At 37.7% G+C, this 12035-nt stretch overlaps 1 protein-coding gene across 2 annotated transcripts in view; it reads right to left on the reverse strand.

Annotated features, from left to right (window-relative positions):
• The window catches only part of LOC126060636 (olfactory receptor 150-like), an 881095-nt gene that overhangs the window by 233537 nt on the left and 635523 nt on the right, over positions 1–12035 (reverse strand). The window lies entirely within an intron of this gene.

Here is a 12035-nt window from a genome sequence, read left to right on the forward strand (position 1 = left end):
GAGAAGAAGAAATTTGAGTTAGGTGTTTATTTATGCAGCATGAAACAGATGCAAGTCTTATCAATTAGGTGTCTCCAGTTCTCTCTCCCTGTCCCTGCTCTATGCTGGAAGTTAAATACTCTGGGATTATGGGTCATGCACATAAACACCAGATGGAATTATATCTTTTTGCTTGTTTGTTTTTATTTCTGAACAGTCTCTGAACATCCAAAGACCTGTTCTGATAACTTAGAATATTGAGTGTTCTGACCCAGGTGGTACAATGGTTTAGCATTGGATTACTAACTGGAAGGCTGGCAGTTCAAAGCCACCCAGTAGCTCTGCTGGTGAAAGACCTGAAAATTTGCTAATGTAAAGATTACACCCTAGAAGACTATACGGAGTAGTTCTACTCTGTCTATGGGATCGATAGGAGTTGAAAATGGACTCAGTGGCACCTAACAACAGCGACAACAACAAAGTACCTTCCATGCCTTATTTGAAATCCTCTCAACTCTTCTGCAGAACAATGCTACCAGGAAACAAGCACCTGTTACCATGAAGTTGATTCTGACTAATGTGGACCTCGTGTGTGTCAGAGCAGAACTATGCTCCACAAGGTTTTCAAAGACCGATTTTTTGGAAGTAGATCAGCAGGACTTACTTCTGAGGCTCATTAACCATTTGCACTATGCAGGGATTCCACAGCAATTACTAGTATACTTATTTTATATATTTGGCTCATAGTGATCACTAAAAAAAAAAAAAATTTTTTTTTTTTTTAAATGTCTATTCTACCCAAAGCGATCTATATAGATACAATGCAATCCTGATCCAAACTCCTGTGGCATTTTTTAATGAGATGGAGAAACAAATCACCAACTTCATGTGGAAAGGGAAGAGGTCCCTATAAGTAAAGCCTTACTGAAAAAGAAAAATGAAGTGGGAGGCCTCACACTACTTGATTTTAGAACCTATTTTATTGCCATGGTAATAAAAACAGCCTGGTGCGGGTACAACAGTTACACAGAATAGAACAGAATTGAGAATTCAGGAGCTGTTTGAATTTATGAGTAGCTGATATTTGACAAAGTTCCAAAGTCTGTGAACTGGGAAAACACAGCCTCTTTAACAAATGGTGCTGATATAACTGTATACTCATCTGCAAAAAGAAATGAGACAAGGCCTATACTCACACCATGCACAAAAACGAATTCAAAATGGATCAAAGACCTAAATAAAAAAGCTAAAACGACTAAGATCATGGATGAAAAAATTGGGACAATGCTCGGATCCCTAATACATGGCATAAACAGTATACAAAACATTACTAATATTGCAGAAACACCAGAAAACAGATACCTGGGAGCACCTAAAAATCAAACACCTATGCTCATCCAAAGACTTCACCAGAAGAGTAAAAGACAACGTACAGACTGGGAAAAAATTTTTGGCTGGGACAAATCTCATCAGTGTCTAATCTCTAAAACCTACAAGATACTGCAAATCCTCAACAACGAAAAGACAAATAAACCAAAAAAAAATGGGCAAAAGATATGAACCAGCACTTTACCAAAGAATATATTCAGGTGGATAACAGATATATGAGGAAATGCTCATGATCATTAGCCATCAGAGAAATGCAAATCAAAGCTACAATGAGATACGATCTCACACCAAAAAGGCTGGCATTAATCCGAAATACACAAAATAATAAATGTTGTAGAGGTTGTGGAGACACTGGAACACTTACACACTGCTGGTGGGAATGTAAAATGGTACACAGACATTGGCATTTCTTTGAAAAGCTACAAATAGAACTACCATATGATTCAGCATTCCCACTCCTTGGAATGTATCCTAGAGATCTAAGATCCCTCTCACAGATAGATATATACACACGCACGTTCATTTCAGCACTGTTCGCAAAAAGACAGAAACAACCAAGCTTCCCAGTAATAGATGAATGGATAAACAAATTATGGTATATTTGAACAATGGAATACTACACCATGATAAAGAACAAGGATGATACCATGAAACATCTCATAACATGGATAAATCTGGAAGGCATTATGCTCCGTGAAATGAGTCAGTTAAAAAAGGACAAATATTGTATGAGACCCCTGTTGTAAGAACTCAAGAAAAGGTTTAAACACACAAGAAAACATTCTTCGATGGTTACGAGTGTGGGGAAGGAGGGAGAAGGGTATTCACTAATTAGATAGTAACCCACCCAGTCAACCCAGTGCCGTTGAATTAGATAGTAAACAAGAATTATTTTAAGTGAAGGGAAGGACAACACACAATATGGGGGAAGTCAGTACAACTGGACTAAAAGCTAAGAACTTTCCTGAATACAACCAAACACTTTCAGGGACAGAGTAGCAGTGGTGAGGTTCTGGGGTGAGGTTCTGGGGACCATGGTTTTAGGGGACATCTAGGTCATTTGGCATAACAAAGTATATTAATAAAACATTCTGTATCCCACTTTGGTGAGTGGCATCTGGGGTTTTAAAAGCTGGCAAGTGGCCATCTAAGATGCATCAATTGGTCTCAACCCTCCCGGAGCAAAGGAGAACAAAGAACACCAAAGACACAAGGAAAATATGAGCCCAAGAGACAGAAAGGGCCACATAAACCAGAGACTTCATCAGCCTGAGGCCGGAAGAACTAGATGGTGCCTGGCTATTACCAATCAGTATTCTGTCAAGGAACTCAACAGGGAGTGCCTGAAGGACCAGGAGAAAATTGGGATGCAGAACTCAAATTCTAGTAAAAAGACCAGACTTAATGGTCTGGCTGAGACTGGAGGGACCGTACAGGACATGGCCCCTGGAGTCTCTGTTAGGCCAAAATTAAGACCGTTACCAAATCCAACTCTTCATACAAAGATTAGACTGGACTATGAGACATAAAATGATACTGGTGAGGAGTGTGCTTCTTAACTCAAGTAGATACATGAGACTATGTGGCCAGCTCCTGACCAGAGGTGAGAGGAGAAGGCAGAGGGGGACAGGAGCTGGTTGAATGGACATGGGAAATACAGGGTGGAGAGGAGTATGCTGTCACATTGTAGGGAGAGCAACTAGGGTCACATAACAATGTGTGTATAAGTTCTGTGTGAGAAACTGACTTAAATTATAAAAAATTCACTTAAAGCACAATAAAAAAAGAAGAAAAATAAGCAAACAAAAAAATCTCCAGGACTTTCTTCTGATGCAACACTGAGTGGATGTAAACCTCAGATTTTTTTGTTAGCCTATGTGGCCATAGGTCAACCGTGTGCACCACCCAGGTACTCCATATACCCAGGAGTTACACTAAATTACTAGTATATTGGATCATAAATTTCACAAATGATCTTTAGATACTTCTAGTATAATAATGCAACTCATATGTCTCCAGAGTAGGTAATATCCTGGGAACCATTAAACAATATATTCAAATGAAAAAAGTCAAATACAATCCCACATATTAGCACCATTTTGTTCCTATGCTGCCTCCACCTGAGCCATTACTTTAAACCTGAGAAAAGTGTGCTTGTCTTCCATCCTTTCCTGAGTCATTTCACACCACAGCCTACTTTTTTCCTGCCACCTGGCCCCCATCTTCTAATAATAGTTCTATTTTGGATCTTTCTCATCTTTGCCACTCACTATTTCCTGGAACCAATAGGACTGCTCCAGCTATTTTTAAGGCCCCATTAACACATGACTGGTGAATGCACTTTTATTAAAAACAGTTTGGGGATAAAAAGTTATCACACCACAGGGAGAATACAACTGCAAATGGAGTATTAGAAAGCCATGGCCATAAGGAATGTCTTACTAACACTGTCACTCCAGCAGCCTGAGTTTGTCTGCCATGTTCTCCGATCTGTCTACGTCAACAGATGTGAATCGCTGAGCTTGTGAAGAAGTAGCACAATAATTTTTTTTGGGGGGGGGGCGGTAACACAGTGCTTTAGAAATATTTTTGAATTTGGAAACTTTCACAAAACATGCATTTTTCAAATCACCAGTCTTAAAGTGTTACCCCTTTATATAACTGTGTTATCTGCTTGATCCATAAAGGCATTCAAGTTTCTGACTCCTTGCTAGACCCTTTTCCCAATTCTCTCCTTTTTAAGAACCAACTCTTCCTAGGATGGACAAATGGCAACTCAAAATTTCCCCTTTTTAAAAATACTACAAATTCACCTTTATTTTTGAAAAGATTCCTCAAATTTAAATGATTATAAGGGTCAGATGGATATAAGAAATTAGAACTTTATGATACAATATGACGAGTACATGCTCTGATGAAAAACATTCTTTTTTTTTTCCAAAAAAAAAAAAAAAACACAGCTAACATCACACTTAAGGATAAAAGACTGAATGTGTTCTCCAAATATCAAGAACAAGAGAAGAATGTTCACTCTAGGCATTCAATTCAATATTATACTTGAGGTTCAGGGCAGAACAATTAAACAGAAAATAAATTAAAAGTGCCCGTACTAGAAAAAAAAAAAAAAAAAAAAGAGGAAGGAAGAGGTAAAACTGTCTATGAAAAGATTATAGAAATTTGTATATGGAAACTCAAAAATTCAAACGTATTTCTATATATTAACAATGCGGTTGTTGCTAGGTGCCATCAAGTCAGTTCCAACTCATAGCAACCCTATGTACAACAGAACAAAACACTGCCTGGTCCTGCCTCATCCTCATAATGTTGCTGTGTTTGAGCCCATTGTTGTAGTCACTGTGGGACTCCATCTCATTGAGGGTCTTCCTCTTTTTTGCTGACACTCACTTTAGGAAACATGATGTCCTTCTCCAGGGACTGGTCGCTCCTGATAACATGTCCAAAGAGTATGAGACAAAGTTTTGCCATCCTCCCTTTTAAGGAGCATTCTGGCTATACTTCATCCAAGACAGATTTCTTCTGGTAGTCCACGGCATATTTAGTATTCTTTGTCAATACCATGATTCAAATGCATCAATTCTCCTTTGGTCTTCCTTATTTATTGTTCAGCTTTCACATGCATATGAGACAAATGAAGAGGCCATGGCTTGGGTTGAAACGAAAAAACCCATTGCTGTCCAGTCGACTGCCCCATAGGGTTTCCAAAGAGCAACTGATGGATTCGAACTGCCCATCTTTATGGGTAGCAGCTGAGCTCTTACCCACTGCACCACCAAGGCCTCAAGGTGATATTTTTACATTTTAACACTTTAAAGAGGTCTTTTACAGCAGATTTGCCCAACGCAATATGTCATTTTATTTCTGGTATTGACCATGTTGAATTGAGCAACCATATGGCCTACTATCCAAGAATGACAAATTGAAGAAGATGGGTGTCACATTCATCTTCAAAAAGAACATCTTGAGTACTATCCTGAAATACAACCCTGTCAGTGATAGTATCCATATGCCTACATGGAAGTCCAGTTAATTAATACAATATTATTCTATTTTACACACCAACAACTAACGCCAAAGATTAAAAAAAAAAAAAATTGAAGATTTTTACCAACTTCTGCCATCTGAAATTGATCAAATATGCAATCAAGATGCATTTATAATTATTGGTGATTGGAATGCAAAAGCTGGAAACAAAGTCAAAGGGTCAGAAGTTGGAAAATATTGCCTTGGTATGAGAAACGATGTGGGAGATCCTATGCTACAATTTTATAAGACCAACAACATATTCATTAGAAATACATTTTTTACAACATCATAAATGGCAACTAAACAAATGGACCTTGCCTGACGGAATGCACAGCAATCGAATCAAATACATCTGTGGAAAGAGACAATGGAGAAGCTCAATATCATCAGTGAGCAGAAAGCCTGGGGCTGACTGCAGAACAGATCATCAGTTGCTCATATACAAGTTCAAATTGAAGCTGAAGAAAATTAAAACAAGTTCACAAGAGCCAAAGTATGACCTTGAGTACATCCCATCTGAATTTAGGCACTATTTCAAGAAAAGATTTGACATGTTGAAGGCTAATGACTGAAGACTAGCTGGCACCTAACCAAAACAATATCTAGAATATGCTAATAATTCTTATAACTGAACAAAAAAAAAGACACACACCCAATAAAAATACAAGCAAAAGAACTGAATAGATATTTCTCTCAAGAAGATATACAAATGGCCTATAAACACATCGAAAGATGTTCAACATTATTAGTCAATAAAAACTTTTGCCATCAAGTTGATTCCCATTCTTGTGATCCTATAGGACATAGTAGAGCTGCCCCATAGTGTTTCCAAGGAGTGGCTGGTGGATTCAAACTGCTGACCTTTTGGTTAGCAGCCTTAGCACTTAACCACTACAATAGGGCTCCCATGTGTCAGCACCCAAAAACAAACCAAACCCATTGCTCTGGAGTCCCTTCTGACTCATAGCGACAGTATCAGACAGAGTAGAACTGCTCCATAGAGTTTCCAAAGAGCACCTGGTGAATTTGAACTGCCAACCTTTTGTTTAGCAGCCTGAGCTAGAAAGGCACTATGTTATTTGTGTAAAAATACCATATATGTGACCATCCCCTGCCCCTAAAACTGATTCTGACACAAGCTTTTAATTCCTGTTGCTGTCGGTTCTGCCATCCTGTTTAACGCCATCTGTCTGAATGCCCTGTGACTGCTGTTTGTGGAGGATTCACAAAATCACCTGCCCTGTGTCAGTGGTTTTAGCCTACTTTGACTACCTGGGAAATCAGTGAAACCTGAGCAAAATAGTTTAAGAAAAAATACATTGTGAGCTCTCATAAAAGAAAGTGCTGGTGATTCAAAGCTAGCATAAGATTGCTAAAGTAAGCCAGGGATTTTTGTTTTGAGTTTTACTGGGTTGGTAGAATAATTTTTTTTTTTCTATAGTCCCAGATTATCTTGATTTTAGTAAAGTATTTGGTAAATCTCTTGTACATTCTTATGTGCGTGATGTTATGTGTGATAGATGAAATATAGAAAAATATTTCATAATAACATGAACTCAAAGAGCATCTCAAGAATAAATATAAAGTGAATAATCTCAAGTTGTCATTTCATAGGACTTTATAATCTCTTGAAAAATCATCTTATGAATAATTGGATGAGGTCATAGAAGAAATTATTATAAAATCATAGATAGTATCAACATAGAAAAGAGTAATGAATACTTACATGATGATAATGATTCAAGAAGATATTGTTAAGCTGTGAATACGGACTGAAAATTAAAAGGATAAATTTAACAGTGACAAACATAAAATTTTATGTGGAACATCAATTTATTCTTTTCATGGATATTTGGGCACCTCGCATAAGCCAGAGCTTATTTAGGGCGCTCCAAATAGAAAGATGAATAAGATAGAATTCCCTGCTGTTCAGAATCTCACAGTCTAGAAAGACAGAAGGGCAGATGGGAACCTGTAATAAATATTATTTTACAGGTCCTACAGAAACACAGTAACTACAATACTAACTCAGAATGGGGGGATCATTGCAGAAGCATAGCAGGGGAGTGTGCAGGGAGGTAATTGCCCCCCGGGAGCAAATCCGAGGAGGCGCTAGACAGGATGGAGAATGATATTAAGAGGTCATAAATAGGAAAGGCACCTGACTGAGGCAGCCAGACAAGGGGTGGAAGGCATTTCTGCTGACACAAGATCGCTTTCAATGTCTATTCATCTTGAAATTGGGGAGGGGGGTAACTTAGAGATTGCCCCGTACACTCGTTATCATCCCTAGACCTGGATCATTGAAGGCTTCCATGAGAAACCTAAATCTAGAAGGAAAAATTATAATTATCCAGAAAAATTCAAGACTTGGATCAAGATGATTTGAAAGAAATAATAACATGACTGATAACATGGTAGTGGGATTGGACTTATTGTATGTTTCCTCAAATGGCACAGCTGTGTCTAATGTCTCAACATCAGAACCTTTCTAAGGATAAATGTGTCTGAAAGTAGGATAGGTTGAAATATGAAAAAGAAAAAGATAATTTTCTGTCTTTGTAAAATATTACACGAAAAAATGAGTAACTATTTGGCAGGTAGTTTTAGGAAATTCCTATGTTGCCATACAGTGGCTAAGACTTCATGAAGACCAAAAGGTTCTAGGACAGAAGGGATTCAGATACTCACCTTTTCTCTATGTGGAATGCTCAGCCAGGCTGCTCTGTATGCTTTAGACCAAAAAAAAAAAACAGCCTGGAATGCTCAGCCAGGCTGCTCTGTATGCTTTAGACCAAATGCCTTCTAAATGAAATAGGTCTTAGTGATGTTGGTGGTGTCAGTTCAAAGTACAGACATCTTAGTTCTTTTTTACTGAGGGCTCAGGATGCAGATCTCAGTTTCTGAGTGGCTTGTGTAAATATTATGAATCAAAAGTCATAATTCCCTAGTGTAGCTCCCTCACAGTGCTACCTGAGACAATTGCCAAAGTGGCATTCCTATCCAGGGTTTGGATATACAAGAGGTCTCAAGAAAAACATACAGAGAGAAGGTCCTTCAAGATTTCTGTTCACCAGGGATGAGTTAATGTGAAAAAAGAGCAATTAAAATTTTTCTTTTCTTGTCCTTTGTGCAATGCTCTCATTAGCTTCTTTGTGTATAATACTCTCCTTCAGTGCTGAAACACTAGACGGGCATTACATTATTGACTAGAAATTAAGATCTGGCAGACTTTATCCTATGAGTTTTTACAGTAGTGGTCTCATAGGATATTTTTCCTTTTGTGGTTGACTTATTTCACTCAGCATAATGTCCTCCAGATGCATCTATGTTATGAGATGCTTCACAGATTCATCATTGTTCTTTAGCATTGCATAATACTCCATGAGTATGTACCACAGCTTGTTTATCCATTCATCTGTTGATGGGCATCTAGGTTGTTTCTATCTTTTAGCTATTGTGAACAATGCTGCAATGAACATGGGTATACATATATCTATAGGTGTGACGGCTCTTATTTCTCTAGGATATATTCTTAGGAGTGGGATTGCTGGATCATAGGGTATTTCTGTTTCTAGCTTTCTAAGGCAGCACCATATCGTTTTCCAAAAAGGTTGTATCATTTTGCATTCCCACCAGCAGTGCATGGGAGTTCTGATCTCCTTGCAGCCTCTGCAAATTTTTAGTTTCTGTTTTATTGGCTTGTGCCAGTAATGCTGGGGTGAAATGGTATCTCATTGTGGTTTTGATTTGCGTTTCTCTGATGGCTAGAGATTGTGAGCATTTCCTCATTTGTCTGTTGGCCACTTGAATGTCTTCTTTGGTGGAGTGCCTGTTCATTTCCTTTGCCCATTTTTAAGTTGGATTATTTGTCTTTTTGTTGTAGAGGTGTTGGATTTTCTCATAGGTTTTAGAGATTAAACCTTTGTCTAATTTGTAATACCCTGAAATTTTTTCCCAGTCTGTATGTTCTCTTTTTACCCTTTTGGTGAAGTCTTTTGGTGAGCATAAACGTTTAATTTTTAGAAGATCCCTGTCATCTAGCTTATCCTCTGGAGCTTGTGTGCTGTTGGCTGTGGTTTGTATCCTGTTAATGCTGTGTATTAGGGCCTCTAGCGTTGATCCTATTTTTTCTTCTATGAACTTCATAGTTTTGGGCTTTATATTTAGGTTTTTGATCCATTTTGAGTTAGTTTTTGTATCAGGTATGAAGTATGGGTCCTGTTTCATTTTTTTTTTTTTTGCAGATGGACGTCCAGTTTTGCCAGAACCATTTGTTAAAAGACCGTCTTTTCCCCATTTGATGGACTTTGGGCTATTGTCGAATACCAGGTGACCATAAGTGGATGGATTTACATCTGGGTTCTCAATTCTGTTCCATTGGTCAATGTGTCTGTTATTGTACTAGTACCAGGCTGTATTGACTACTGTAGCTGTATAGTAGGTCCTGCTCTTTTTTGATTGTTGTTTGCTTGACATATTTTTTCCATCCTCTGAGTTTGTTTCTGTCTTTATGTCTAAGGTCTGTCTCTTGTAGGCAACATGTAGAAGGATTTTTTTTTTTTTAATTCATCCTGCTACTTTGTCTCTTTTTGGTGTATTTCGTCAATTTATATTCAACGTAACTATTGGTAGGTATGCCTTTCGGGCTGTCATTTTGATGTCTTATTTTGTGTGTGTGTTGCTGACAGTTTCTTCATTTCACTTGATTTTCTGTGCTGAGCCATTTTTCTTATTGTATTTTCTTTTCCTCTTTTTCATTGTTGTTGATTTTGTATTTGCTGAGTCTTTATATCTTTCTGGTTTTTATTTTGCTGTGTAAGAATGTTAGTTTCCTTTGTGGTTACCTTAATATTTACCCCTATTTTACTAAGTTTAAACTAATCTTTTATTTCTTTATATTGCCTTGACTTCTCTCCATATGACACATCTATTACTACATTGTTTAGTCCCTCTTTTATATTTTAATGTTGTCATCTTTTATATAATTACATCTGTTTCCTTATTTTCAGTGTTTTAGGTTTGATTTATTTTTGTGATTTCCCTATCTGGGTTGTGTGCTCCAGTCTTGTGGTGTTATCTGATGTCATTGATTTTCTAACCAGAGGACCCCATTTAGTATATCTTGGAATTTTGTTTTGGTTTTTGCAAATTCCCTAAACTTCTGTTTATCGGGAAATGTCCTAATTTCACCATCATATTTGACAGATATTTTTGATGGATATATAATTTTTGGCTGGCATTTTTTTTCCTTCAAGGCTTTATATATGTCATTCCATTGCATTCTTGCCTGTGTGGCTTCTTCTGGGTAGTCCAAGTTTAGTCTTATTTATTCTCCTTTGTGAGTGACTTTTTGTTTATCCTTAGCCACTTATAAAATTCTCTATCTTTGGTTTTGGCAAGTTTGATTATGTCTTGGTGACTTTCTTTTGGGGTCTATCTGGTGTGGGGTTTGATGACCTTTTTGATAGATATCTTGCCATCTTTCATGATACCAGAGAAGTTTTCTGTCAACAAATATTCAACAATTCTCTCTGTATTTTCTGTTACCTCCCCCCCCCCCCCCGATTCTGGTGCTTTGGTCACTCGTAGGTTATTCCTCTTGATACAGTCCCACATAATTCTTTAGTTTTCTTCATTTTTAAAAAATTATTTTATCTGATTTTTCCTCAGATATCTTGGTGGCAGGTCTAGCAGTTCAAATCCACCAGGCACTCCTTGGACACTCTATGAGGCAGTTATACTCTGTCTTATAGGGTCGCTATGAGTTGGAATCAACTCCACGGCAGCGAGTACGTTGGTGTCAAGTGCTTTATCTTCAATCTCAGTAATTCTGACTTCCATTGCTTCAATTCTGCTCCTATAACTTTCTATTGAGTTGTCTAATTTTGAAATTTTACTATTAATATTCTGGATGTCTGTTTGCTGTCTCTCTATGGATTCTTGCAGCCTATTAAATTTGTTGTTATACTCTAATCTTCTTAATTTCCTCTATTGTTTTTTATGTGTGCTCCTTGACTCGTTCTGCATTTTGCCTGATCTCCTTCCTGACCTCTTGAAAAATTCTGTATATTAATCTTATGTATTTCACCTCCGGTAATTCCAGGATGTTTTCTTCACCTGGAAGAATTCTTGATTCTTTGATATGGTAGCTTGCTGAAGCCATAGTGGTCTGCCTTTTTATGTGGTTTGATATTGACTGTTTCTCTGAGCCATCAATAAGTTATTGTATTTATTTATTCAATGTTTGCTTTTTTTACTGTGTCCTATCTTCTTGTTTGGTTTTGATATCCCCTAATAGGCTGTTTGTATGAGCTAGTTTGATTACTGGCACCTTTGAAGATTTAATGTCCTGGCTCCAGGTGGTTAGAGCTGTTACTAGGTTTGTGAGCCCAGGAGCCCATTTTCTTTTCTTGTATGGATTCAGCTCAGGTATCTAGGTCGTTGGCCACCAAGTGTGTGGTGTAGGCTGTCACCTATGGTCCTAGATAAGTAGGGGTGATTGGTGTAGGCACAAGTATCTGGCTGTGGTAGGGGGTCCAGCTCTGTGCAAGGCAGACGCTAACAAGATTCCTTTCTGCTTCTAGTTTAAGGTGTTTTTGTTTTGTTATAAAACAAAATAA

This window comes from Elephas maximus, chromosome 17 (genome assembly GCF_024166365.1).
Source record: "Elephas maximus indicus isolate mEleMax1 chromosome 17, mEleMax1 primary haplotype, whole genome shotgun sequence".
NCBI classification, from domain to species: Eukaryota; Metazoa; Chordata; class Mammalia; order Proboscidea; family Elephantidae; genus Elephas; species Elephas maximus.